This window comes from Taudactylus pleione, unplaced genomic scaffold (genome assembly GCF_031769625.1).
Source record: "Taudactylus pleione unplaced genomic scaffold, aTauple2 ptg000380l, whole genome shotgun sequence".
Classification (NCBI taxonomy): Eukaryota; Metazoa; Chordata; class Amphibia; order Anura; family Myobatrachidae; genus Taudactylus; species Taudactylus pleione.
The window spans coordinates 1,868,748-1,882,672 of NW_028284781.1; the positions used below are offsets into that span (position 1 = coordinate 1,868,748).

General features: G+C 42.8%; 1 protein-coding gene and 1 pseudogene across 1 annotated transcript in view; one reads left to right on the top strand and one right to left on the bottom strand.

The window, feature by feature from the left end:
* The window catches only part of PTPRN2 (protein tyrosine phosphatase receptor type N2), a 1,246,087-nt gene that overhangs the window by 1,130,698 nt on the left and 101,464 nt on the right, over positions 1–13,925 (bottom strand). The gene's annotated exons all lie outside the window — the stretch shown is intronic.
* LOC148507879 (5S ribosomal RNA) lies at positions 1,070–1,189 on the top strand (annotated as a pseudogene).

Here is a 13,925-nt window from a genome sequence, read left to right on the forward strand (position 1 = left end):
CATGTAATACACCGCTTAACCTCTGGATGGCGAGTGCTCCACTGATGAAATTTGTACTACTGAATACCATACTGTTAAAATGGATGGATAGCACTAACAAGAGGGCCAATCACATTCACGCAGTGTATTTGCATATTGCATGTTCGCACAACCAATCTTTTTATTAATATCACATAAGCTCTTAGAACGGGACACAAATCAGTACGCATACATAACTGTACAGTAGTGTAATTGCTGTGTTCTTATGACGGTATAACCGATACTGAGATGCACGCACAGCTTTCAATGAGACGGGATCAATTATTCTCTAATGGTGGAGTACTGTGTTTACATGTACTAGTATAATATTTTGAAAAGAAGACACATTTTTTTATTATTAAATACAGCAGCGTGTCGGGTGACGTGCACATGTAAGAGCCTGCTATTGACATTGCCTGCTGTAATTTGCACACGTCACATCTCATATACGACAGGTGCAGCTCTCAACATGGCTGGTGTGTGTGGGCTAGAGGTTTGGGTGAGTGCCTTGCAGATAGGGCGTCCCGGGTTCGAGACATGGAAGGAGAGAATTTATTTATTTATTCTTTAGTTGTTAAATCTTCACTACAGGATTAAAAATAAATCACTTGGTTGTGTGTGAATTCTGTTATTTATACAAATACATATAGGTCCTCATACATCAAGCCTCCTTGCACGTTAAATAGGCCTTCTAGTCGCACCATGGCGTTACACGGTAGCGCGAGCATCTTTTTGTGCAACTTTTTAAGCTTCAAATGCGTCTGAATCATACAGTAATGCGAATTGATAGCACAAACAGCTTCTGCTGATTAAAATGATTTGTAGCATGCCTGTGTTCTGTGAGCGAGTGCGGGTGTATCTGCATGCGAAACGCTACGTTACAGTATCAGCGACTGTAACGTAGTGATTTGCAAGCAGATACATCCGCACTCGCTCGCAGAGCATAGGCATGCTGCATATAATTTTAATCAGCAGAAGCTGCTTGTGCTATCAATTCGCATTACTGGGCCATTATGGACGGTTTGGGGAAACAGCATCTATTATATCCAGTGTTTACAACCATACTAACGCTGAAAATGCCCGATCTCGTCTGATCTTGGAAGCGATACAGCGTTTGGCCTGGTTAGTAATAGGGAGGGAGACCACCTAGGAATACCAGGTGTTGTAACCCAATTTGTTGTTTTACTTGTGTTGCCATGTGCTGTGTTCACCCACGTTGATCCGGAGACATTTCGTTAATATGTCTTTTTTCTTTATTCCATTCTTCTTTTTTCTTTAGCCGATTAGACAACAGGTTATAATCAGTAAACTGACCCGGTATACTTTTACCTTTATTAATATAGGGAGTTAATATGGAGAGTTTATATATTTATCTGAACACATATAAAATATTTTATTACTGGTCCACATCTATGGCATTTTTTGTTCTTTTTCTTAGGATGGACCTTTTTCCGTCTAGGTGCAGGATGCTCATCTACTCACCCAATAATTTCTTTGCCTCTGTATCATTTTTTCATTAGACACATGATCAATTATGTACCTTTTTTATATATATTTTTTCCATACTAGCCTGTTGATACAGCCTGTGGCTTCTGGTACTGGTACATATAATGGGTTAACTTCCCTGGTAGGTACCACACTTTTGAGTGGTTTTGTATTTATATATACGGAATCCAGCTTGCCATTTTTTTTATGTCCATTCTTTATATCTATTTTCGTAACCACTGTCTTAGATTATTTGGTCTTCCTTATGCAGTCCATTGATTTATTTATATGTATTACTTTCTGTTTTGTTTCCTCGTGTTCCACATGTATATATGTATTTTTATGTATTACATCATGCTGATTTTACTGATTAGTTCCACTCATTTATTCACGTTATCATGATGCATTCTTTGATAAAATTGATGATATGTTTGTTACCTATATACATCATCACACACATTCATTCACTTAGTCGTTGTTTGTTGTTTATGTTTATTTATGTATTCATTATGCAGGTATTTTTTCATTTCACACACTCCCCCTCTCCGTCTGTTACCCGGGTGACAGCGTCAGGACACCAGCGTCATACACCTGACGTCAGGACAACTCCGTCCTCACGCGGGCCGCATGCTGATGATGTCAGTCGCTCGGCGCCCTGAGAGGGAGAGATGAACACGCTTCTCATTACACAATCACATGTGTTCTATAAAGGTATGTACTTTTTGTTTTCACGTTGTGTTCTTGCTAAAAGTCTTCTGACTGAAACGTTGGACTGAACTACCCCAATGCTGTGTCATTGTGTCATTCTTTACATTATATGTCCTGGGAGTGCCGCTGCCATTTCTATCCTATATATATATATATATATATATATATATATATATATATATATATATATATATATAATAGAATCAATATATAAAAAAATAAATAAAGAAAAATAAAAAAATACAAATTAGATTATCCAATACCTACAAAATAGTACTCAATGATAGTTGGACGAACGAAAAATATGACAGAAACTGTCCTTAAATTGGACACATATTGGTCTCAATCAGACCTCAATCAAATGTGATTTCTGAGGACCAGAAAAATAGGTCACTGATAATCAGACTAGGTTTCCAACTCCTGGTTTCATCAGAAGGAGGGCATTCCTCTGATGAAGCTTGGATTTGGAAACCTGGAGAAACGTGTCAATGTGTTTGGAGTATTTGCTAAATTGTTGCCACTTGTTACACTCCAATCAGATACCTTGTGCAACATCTTTGGATTTGCAAAGCCACCATGAACTGCATCGATATTGTAATACTGTCGCCAGCTAGGACAATGCCTGCACATGCAGTGCTCAGTTGTCTGACTCACAAAGCAGACTTGCTGGGATCTGGGAAGCTTTCAACTGTATTGTGCTGCCGCTGACCTGCCAGAGCTCCGACAGCTGCAGACAGGATACGTTTAATATTCCAGAGCAGGGGACGCCAGCGCTTAGAATACCGGTGCCGGATTCCCGACACCTGTTAGAATCCCGGCGTCAGCATCCCGAAGGTAAGTGGCAGGGTTGTGAGGGAGGGTTAGGGTTAGGCACAAGGAGGAGGGTTAGGGTTAGGCACTAAAGGGGGGGTTAGGTTTAGGGTGCCAGGAAGGGAAGGTTAGGTTTAGGCACTAGGGGAAGGTTAGGTTCAGGTGCCATGGAGGTTTAGGTTACCTACCGACAGGTGTCGGTATCCTAACCCTGATGGGATGCTCGGGTGGGATTTTCACTGCCGGGATCCAGAGCACCGGCATCACGTACCCATCCCCTGCAGACACCTGCATACAATTGTTGCAATCCTAGCAGCATAATACTCATATTACGCCCGTAGTAATCTCCTTTATCAATTAGGATCTCTTTCTACTCTTGTCTGACTTAATGAGCAGTATATGTTGAAATAGGATGTCATAGGGCATCACTGAACTCATTATGTCCCAGCTGAGGCATCCAGCCAGAAAATATGGGTAACTCCAGTGCGCTTTCTCACTATTTCTTCATAATACTCAAAATGGGAGGCAGTCATGATGCCGATGGACGGGATGCTGGACGTCAATATATCGACGGCAGAATCCCAATGCCCGTCAGAATGCCGAAGTCGCCATCCCGAAGAGATTGAGATACCGATATTGGCATGCCGACCGCTGGCATCCCGATGGTAAGTATATGGGTTATAATTAGGCCGCAGATGGGGGGGTTAGTTTTAGGGACCTCCCGGGGTGGGTTAGGGTTAGGCACCGACCGGGGGGTGTTAGGGTTAGGCTATGGGGAGGGTGGGTTTGGGTTAGGCACCACCAGGGGGAGCTTAGGGTAGGGCACCACCCGAGACGAGCGGGTGAGTGCGGGAAGGTGGGGTTAGGGTTAGGCACCACCGGGGGGAGGTTAAGGTTAGTCACCACTGGGGGAGGGTTAGGTTTAGGGGGGGGAGGGGGAGGGTTAGGGTACTTTCTGGCCCCTGTCAGGATCCTGAACACCGGGATGACGCTGTTGGCGTTGGGTGTCGTAAGAGAGGAGGGGGCCCGTGTGCATTCCTCGTGGCAGCCCCCTCCTCTCTCCCCAGCAGCAGCCGCAGTCACTAGAGTGTGCCCATAGTCTACTGCGCATGCGCAGAATGCCAGAAAAATGGCCGGTGCGGGGCCCCTCTCGACACAGGAGCCCGTGTGCACCGCACACCCATTATAGATACGCCCCTGGCTGTTGGTCTTCTGACCGTTGGTATCACGACCGCAGGTCAATCGTATGTATTCCCTCAAAACAAGTCATACTCTGCTGTATATCGGAATGTATTGTCCAGCTATAAGGTTCATTAATTATACATAGGACAATTTAAAAAGATTCACAAGTTATCAGCATTATTATTTATGTAGCACCAATTATATTACACAATGTTGTCCACAGAATGTGTAATCATCAGTGTCACTTCCGAACCCCATTGGAGCTTACAGTAAACCAGTATATGTTTTTGGAGTGTGAGATGAAACCAGATCAAGGCCCTGATTCAGCTGGCAGCTCGCTGGGTTTGTGGGCGTTTTTTTTTTTCTCCGGCCACTCGCAAAGCTGTGGGAGACCACCCACAGCTTGTGCGAGCGGCCTGGAGACCATCGCGATAATCGCAACCATCGTCCTGGAGACCCTAAGGTAGGGTCTAGCTGTCGCAAGGCCAAGTGGCCTGTCAGTAAGGCCTCCCAACAAACGCCAGGCGTTCCTAAGGGAATGCCTGCGTTTGTCCAGCCACCACCCCTACCCGCCCACAAAATGGGGCGACCTGTCACTCACCATCGACAGCCGCCCCATCTTGTTGCGAGCCCCGTAGCGTCTGAACTTCAGTCGTTCAGCAGGGCTCGCGGACGCGTCGCATGCGCAGTGCAGAAACATTGGGCCGCTTGTGAGCACACAGCACTCACGAGCGGCTCTGAATCAGGACGCAAGTCCATTCAAACACAGGGCCTGATTCAGCAAGGATCGCTGATGTGATCATGGCAGCAAGTGCGTAAGCAGTTGTGCTGTGAAATTATGCAAATTACTGATCGCAATGGCGCCGCAGCACAACATAAACACGCCCACTTCCCTTTACTCATCTGTAATACCTTGCAAGTCTGTTAAAACATAGGTACTACGCACAATTAAGGCAGGTCAGACCTCACTTACAAACTGCTAAACTTCCTGTTGGTATCTAGAGCTCAGGCTGTGTATGCCGTCACAGGAGCCTAATTATGTACGCCCCTGTAATGGCGATCAAACGCCCTGGCACACCTTCATTTCTCCGACCTCCCCCCCACCGTCACCACCCACAAATGGTACTTCCTGTCAAACACTCTGCGATGGGTCTGCGTAGCCACTGCGATCGCAGTCCCGATCGCAGTGTAGCATTTCCGCACGCACACTGCGGCTTTGACACATGCGTAGTGCATAACAATCGGCCGTCTGCGAACGCAATCGCATCAGCGATCCTTCCCTGAATCAGGTTCACAGGGAGAATATATAAACTACTCACACAGATGTAGCCCCAGTTGGAATCAAACCTTGACCCCAGTGCTTGGAGACAGCATGCTAACCACAGTGCCACCTTGCTACCCATGTCAGAATGATTACACATAGTTACTGTATTTATAAATATATTTATTGGCCATGCTATTAATATACAATGAACAAATAGATGGCCAAAATTATTTTCCATTCCAGTTTGTGACTGTTACATAAGAAATACAATGTATACTGAGTCTTCAGCATAACAATTAGATATTAAAAAGCTATTAAAATATTATGAAAGCAATTTCAGAACAGTCACAAATATACTGTATGTAACATTCATTTCTCAACAGTGTTTTGAGTATTTGTTGCTGGCAAATCCACTTTCCCATCTGTTCCCCGACTCCAATCTACAGAAAATAACTGTTGCCAGGCTGATCTAACTATCTCACAATGCTTAATCTGCTGCTTCACTATGCAAATCCTCACAGTAGCTTCCCAATTCCACCAGACATAAATTCAAAATCATCTCATGTATTAGTCATTACACTAGAAGCAGGGATTAGATGTGCAGCTTCTATGGAATGGCTAGTCTTTGTTTAAATAGTTGTCTAAACTTTAGTAAGTTTAAATGATGATTCTTTTATGCAAGAGCAACCTGAAGCACTTCAGATATTATGGAACTATGGGGTCTATGTACTAAGCCTTGGAGAGAGTTAAAGTGGACAGAGATAAAATTCCAACAAACTCAGCCTATAACGTGACAGTTAGGAGCTGATTGGTTGGTACCAACCAACCAATATGAGTCCAAGCATGCCCTGCCAGCCTTATGCTGGTTTATATTGGCTAGATCAGTAGTTAAAAAAACTGTGGCTCACTTGCCATTTTGGAATTATTAGCACCAGCTACTGTCTTGGCAGACATGTTGGAAATACTTCTAAATCCATACTTTCTAACTGCAAAAGGAACAATTCCACAAAGGTGTATTATTGCTTAAATCCAACTCTGCATAGCCTGCAGCTGCGTCAGCATGCCCTAACTGCACTTTTCTTATGTGACAAAGCCTTCCCAGTCCTAAATGTAGGTGTGATGAAAATACATACGACTCTGCATTGCCTGTACTTGCATGTGCTCATTTCTGGAGGACATGCAGCGCAAATTCATGCTACAAACGCCCTGCAAATGGGCATAAGTTCAATTCTGCATTGTCCCCAAAAACTCCACAATCGTCCAAATATAGTGAAAGCAAACCCCAGTCACCGACTATAAAGATCGCTCTGTTCCGCAAAACACATGTAGAGAATCTGTTATAAAGATTTTGTCATTTTGTGTACAAAAAAACCTCAACACCTACACCAACGACTATAGATCCCTATGCCTATGGTATAACTGGTCTGCCAATCATAGCAGTGCTTATCTGTTCTCAAGCTCCACTATAATTGGCAGGATGTTGACATGTGCATGCCAATCACAACAGAGACACAACAGAGAGTTGTGACACTGTCCACTGGCAGTACCTGAGCCAGAGTGCTTATAGGGGTCAGCTATGGCACTCATGTCATGTCTAGGCTCAGTGGGTCACCTTTCAGGATGTTGTCTCCCCACCACCTCCCCATCAGGCTTAGCCTGGCCAGACCCCAAGCACTGTTCCTCTGTTCCACATGAAGAAAAGACCTCCTGGTACCGGTGCATGCTACTCAATTTCCTGCCAATGACTGAGGACCCACAGGAGACAAGATAAGGGGAATACATCAGAACACTTGTCCTATCACTGACTGGAGGTATTAAAATGGACTGCTGTGAGCAATACTGTATATAATTTTTCACCAATTACAGACCTATATACAAAATGCTCTTGTCACACACTGTCTACTTTGGATTACCCATTTGCTGGGTACGTTTTGTTGTCTGTGTAGCTAAAATGTTAAATTACAATCCAAAATATAGCAACCAGAAGGGTTTATCAGGGCTCATTTAACTCCATCACTGCTGGGGGTTTCTCACCCTTGTACCGAGATAAATTTCTGACGTTAGCGCTCATCATATTCCCCGAGATTTTGTTATTTGGTAACCACACAAATTATATCTTGTTTTTTTTTCAGAAGACTTTGTATTTTCAAAAAATACCATGGGGGTAAATTTACTAAAGTGAGATTTTTAGAAATGGAGATGTTGCCCATAGCAACCAATCAGATTCTAGCTATTATCTTCTAGAAGGTGCTAGTTAAATGTTAAGTAGAATCTGATTGGTTGCTATGGGCAACATCTCCACTTCTAAAAACTCTCCCTTTACTAAATATACCCCTATGTGTAGGTTTTGAAAAAAAAAAATTTCATTTTAATTGAAAATGCATTTTCCTTTTCAAATTTTTGCTGTATCAGTTATACGCTTCCTATGTGGTAGCCCAACGAGGCCTACGAAGCCTACTTTAAAAACAAAAACTAGACAACCTACCACATTAACTTAGGGATTTTTTTTATTATTTTTCATTTGGCACAAGATGGGGAAGATAAGAGTTTTAGATTCCCCCTATCTTTGAAAAAAAATTTTTTTTGTGTGTGTACTGTTTCAGTTATTGTCTGGTGATCAAGAGATAATAACTAATAGAGGGGTACATTTTTTGAAAGAAGAGACCCCTACTTATAAGAGAAAAAAATTATGGAAAACTATTTTTTTCTGTAGCCCAGACCGATATTGTCTGGTGATCACAGATGTTCACCATACAATAGCTGCTAACGGGGCCACATAATTGGAAAGAGGGGCCTTTCCTTTTCATATATGAGTGACCTCACATTTATAGGTGTACAGTAATTCTGGGCGTGATATGGCACATAGTGTAGTACATATGGAAAATGTCTATTTTCTGTAGTACAAGGTAATATTGTATGGTGATCACAAGTGACTCGTTATCCAAGAGCCCCACTCGTCCTCTGCAGAGAAGGGATTAATAATGTCAACCCATCCCTGAAGTGCTTACCCAACTATTACATTTTCAAGAAAATACCTAGAACCTACTACTGTAATTCAATGAAGTGTGCAATTATGGGAACATGCCATTACTGTTCTTGGCCCTTGTTGAAAGCCTCTATCCGGCCCGTTTTACACAAGTTTCGGCCGGTTCGGGAGACATGCCCTCTCTTGTGGGCGGCCGAGAGCATCACCTGATTTTCTGACGCCTCCCAGCCATTCCGGGAGAGTTAGCCAGTATGATATAGAAATAGGAACATTCTTATAATACAGCTATGACCCTAACTGCATTCTGTTAGTTGATAGAGAGTAATACATTTTATCTGCAATTATCCTTTAACTACTCAGGGATCTTAATTTATTATTTTAGTGTAACCTACATTTACTTAAAAATATATATATAAATAATGTATGCTAGTATGTGGTAGTTTAGTCTGTCATCTTGGTTGTTTAGTCCAATAAACAATCTGATTACTGTGCACAGCTAGTGCAGTCTAATGAAAACATTAATGTACAGTCCTGTGTTTATTTAGCACAGCAAAGAGGAATATTTTAAATTGCATTGTTCGGCTTGAGGGAATCCTTATCTGGAGTTACATGGATTTATGCATTTTCACTGTATATATTAAAGAAGAGGTCTTATTATTTAAAATATTTATTTTCTAGTGATATGGTAAAAGAAATAACTGCGGCTGTTCCTTATTAATCTTTTTTCTGTGGGGAAATAAGAGGTTCTAAGCTTTACAGTCTATTGAGTTATAATTAAACTGAAGAAGAAGCAAGGATTAATCCAATGCAGAAAAAGGAAGATGTTTATTGATGAGTCTACTGGAGAAAGTGTACATCTCAGACTCAGCTGCAACTGTTTCTACTATAACCAATCTTGCCTACTTTTGAAAAATCTTTTCAGGGAGATTGTGAAAGCACCACCTATGAGCGCACGGTAAAGTGGACGTGTGCTGCTACATCTGAGAGGTGTTTAAACAAGACCTTAAAACAGTTAGAAAGATCTATTTGTTGATGAAAACACAACACAACAACTTATTAGAAAATGCATGTAGCCATAGGGATCATTGTGCCTTATGACCAATGCAGGCAACTGATACTAATGATCCTATTTGACTATATATATATCTCTGTTTTTTTTTTATATAACAGCTTTATAATGGGTGTAAGATGCAATTAGGGTGATTGCTAGACCTTTCAGGGAGTCAGGGAGATTGTTACTATTTCAGGGAGTCTCCCTGACAATCAGGGAGAGTTGGCAAATATGACTGTAGGTATACAGGAATCTGAAATCGATCTTGCAAGGAAGACAGCAGAGAGACAATTTCTACATCTTTAACCATGGTACCATAAGCCCATTTTTTGAGAAGGGGAAGAGGTGACAATAGTTTATTCTGCTTGCGTGACGCTAAACATCCAAGTGACCACACTCCCCTCACATCATGTCAAGTGAGATATTTTAGGCCACACCATGTAACTCAAAAAGCTTGACTAAAAATGAGAAGCAAGAAATGAAATGCTTAGTATTAAATGCTATATATAACTGCTGGCCTATTGCTGTGCACTGCTGCCATTTTATACTGCATTACTGCTTTTAGTGATATATTAATGGATATTACTAATGGTTTTGATAGAGGCAGAGCACATTGGAGGCCTAGACACTCCCCTAGGAGTAATGCCTTACCATCCACAATGTGACTACACCCCCACATGCCACAGCCATGCATCTCTGTAGCCCTATCCCGATTATTTGTATGTTCAATGTTGGGCTATATGCTTCACATATTACTGGGCAATATTACCGCTGTTGTTTATTGAGAGCTCCTGATACTGTTGCGAGCTCCACAGTGATGATCTTTACAGTCAAAGAGTCCCAATTCTCACTGACAGACTCCAGTGGAAATGTATCAATGGACTGGTTTTGTGGCGGATTAGATTTCTGGCAAGATAGTTTTCCTTTATTGTTCTGCAGTTTGGAGGGTTAAAATGCAAATTGATGTTGATATGCGGCAAATACAAACCCCTAAATACCATGCGGTTTAAGCAAAACGGCAAAATTCAAGGTGGGGGAGCCCAAACGTAAGCTAAGTAATATTGGCCACTCCCTGGTACCCATGGCTGTTGGTTACCAGGGTAAAAAAAAAATGTGTGCCCCGTTTACGTTTATTTAAAAGCGGGCGATCATATCACCATTTTTTTGTTTTTTTAGAGGGACACACATTTCTTTTTCCTAGCCCTGGTATCAAACAGCCAAGCGTTCCAGAAATGGGCTAATGCTACATAGCAATGGTCCAAACATCCCTAGGTGCAGGCCACCCCCTTGTGGTCCAGGACAGATGCTAACTAGCGTGGCCCATTCAGGAAGGTGATAGTAATCTTTTTCTTTTTACAGGATGACAGGCAAGATAGCTGCAATTTCATCTACCTCGCATGTCGAAAATCACCACCTTTACCCACATGCTGGGGCGCCGAGAGGGGGGGGAGCGGGTACAGATTACCCAGGCCCGGGCTTCCTGAGGGGCCTGGCGGGGGCCCGACGCCGCCCCCACTCCCTCACAGCAGCCCAGCACACAGCGTGTTCTGAGCTGCAGTTGGAGACTGCTCGTGGTGTGCTGAGCAGCAGCCACAGCAGTCTCCTATGCTTGTGCGGGGGAGCGATCACACTGATCGCGCCCCCCCTGGCTTTGCGCCGGGCTGAGGGGGCTCAGAGTGCCCCCCTCCCCGGCGCGCAGCGCCGCTTTGCAGCGCTGCAAATCTTTTTTATTTCTTTTTTTGCGGCAAGGGGGCGTGGCCACGCCTCCTGAGATTAGGCCACGCCCCCTATTACCGGGGGCCATTTTGGCTCTTGGCGGCCCTGTCCACATGTTAATGTATCCGGCACGTTGATATTTCAAGAAAACACTCTAGATGGTGAGTTGTAGCTGCAAAATCCCCCCAAATCATGCCAAACAGGAACGATTTTAACAAATGAATAAATACCCCCAAATTCATGTATAGGTAAAATATATATTGTATTGTTGTTATTACTTTTCTCTCTCCTTTCAGTCTTAAACAAACTGGTAAATAAATAATTGGTGAAGTTGGGGCCACATGTGAGGTCATGAATACTAGCAGATTACCATTGCAGATCTAGCTGTCCTTTTCCTAGTGTAATTTAGAAAATCGGTTTAGTTGATTACAAGACATTTATACAGAGAGCATCACAGTTTGCTAAATTAGCCCCAAAGTAACCACTTCCTCACTATCGCCTCATTAAAACCTCCTTCTTTACTTAAAGTAGTAAAGTAATTTTTTCATCCAAAACGTTTTCAAAATGCAATAAAATGGGATGAAATCTGAAACCGATGTTAAAAATGCCTTCAATTCATTACTGCAGCTCAGGTTAAATTGGAAAATAAGTGGGACAATCAGAACCATACTCCTATCACACTGTATAAAGGAGTAGGGGTGGCTGAAATTTAGTAGATAGTAGGAGACAGGGCCATTGAGAAAGCCACGGGTTCCAAGTACTGAATGGGGCATGGTAGCCTCCAGAATAAAAACAATGGAAAATACGATGCGTGGTGTCTCAAAGCAGCGCTGCGTGCTGCAAAGATGGGACCTTTGTCCCCCGGCCTCAACAGCAGATCCCTCCAACAGGCCCGGGTAATTAGAACTCCGCTTCCGCTCTGGTAGGAAAAGAGCATCAACTGTCAATAATACACACATAACAAAGGGTGCGATCAAAGTTTTCATTATGTTTCCAGTCTATTCTTTAATACTAGAAGCACAGCACAATCCTTAAGAAACATTTATTGATATAAATAAACTTTAACTTCTGACACAGCATTGAAGCGTAAGAATACATTGTATATACATGTGGCGCCATGTAAATAAATGATAATAATAATAATAATAATAATAATAATAATAATAAAAAATAGAAAAATAATAATATTTCTACCATATCATCAATTTTATCTATCACACATCTCCAGGTCTATTAGTTCCAAACATGCGTCATAATCATAAAATGTGTTTTTCTATAATATTGATAACACTACTATAGTCTCCTGATACCACCATCATTTTTCCTAAATTAATTTTTTACACATTAAAGTTAGGAGACATATAGCGAGGGAAGACAACTCGATAAACAATAACATAGTAAATTTTAACAATTGTCTAGACAGAAGTGTATTGTTGAAGAACTGAGCAACTACCAGCAACAATTTCAGAACTAGTAATAAAAGTACACATAAAAAATATATTGAACTTGCTGCATTGCTACAGGAGCTCCCACCTCGGCCAAAATTCAACAAAAACTTGGGTGGTGCTCCCGGCCCACAGGAAGAGTGGGCAAGTATCCCGGAACCTGGCCGCATCCACCCAGTGCTGCCCACTTCCTGAGTGAAGTGGAAGGTCCGGGCGGCCAATGACATAATTAATGCAATAGAAGCCCTGCCCTCTTATGCAGTTGATCTTGGCATTGTATAGTGTGGGGAGGGGCCATGATGACACAATCACGCCATCATGCACCGGAATCCCGACAGGTAAGTATTTTTTGTATTACTAACCAAACCCCCCCCAACCCTAACCTCCCCCCCATGTGCCTAACCCTAACCCCCCCTGTAAGTGCCTAACACTAACCCCCCCTTCCCCGCTGCCTAAACCTATCTCTCCCGGGGGAGCGCCTAACCTAACCCTGCCCCCCCCCGCGCGGCTGTCGGCAAACGGCTTATCTTTGATCGGTATGCACGGCGTCGGGCTCCTAGCATAGGTAAAATTGGATCTTGACACCTGTCATTAGAATCCTGCCGGGATTAGACAGTCGGGAAGACGGCGGTCGGCATTTCGACTGTCGGCTTCCTGGCTACATCCCCATGCACCCCCACCCCACCCACCTGTGCTGCACCTCACCCCCCTCTATGCTGATCTGGCTGCCTCCTCCCGGCATATATGTTTTATATCTGACTTATCCTCAAGGGCATGTGGACTATACTTCCTATACCCAGTCATGGGCCCCAGTAATTATCCCCAGAGCAGTATTAGGTCAAAAGTTTCACTTAGAGTCTGATTCTGAGTTGCACGGAATGACGAAATTTGCGCAAATGGTCAATGTTTTCCAACCATGCACACATCTAAGTAGCTAAAATGTTGAACAGCGCATGTGTCCCAAGGTGTATACACACAAAGTCACAATAGCGATTGAGAAACATTGTCTTAGAAATGTATTAGGAGGTGGCTAATCAGATACAAGGTGTCGAAACCAGATAATTGGCTGAGACAGAATCTGTTAATATTAAAATCTGCACGACGCCATTTTGCGAATGGCAACAAGACGCCATTTTGTGAATGGCCGCCCAACGCCATTTTAACGAATCTCACACAATATCAGTACATACAGCGATGTTATTATTTAGCGTCGTGTGATTCCCACGCAATAGAACACTATTAAAAGTCCTCATTATATAA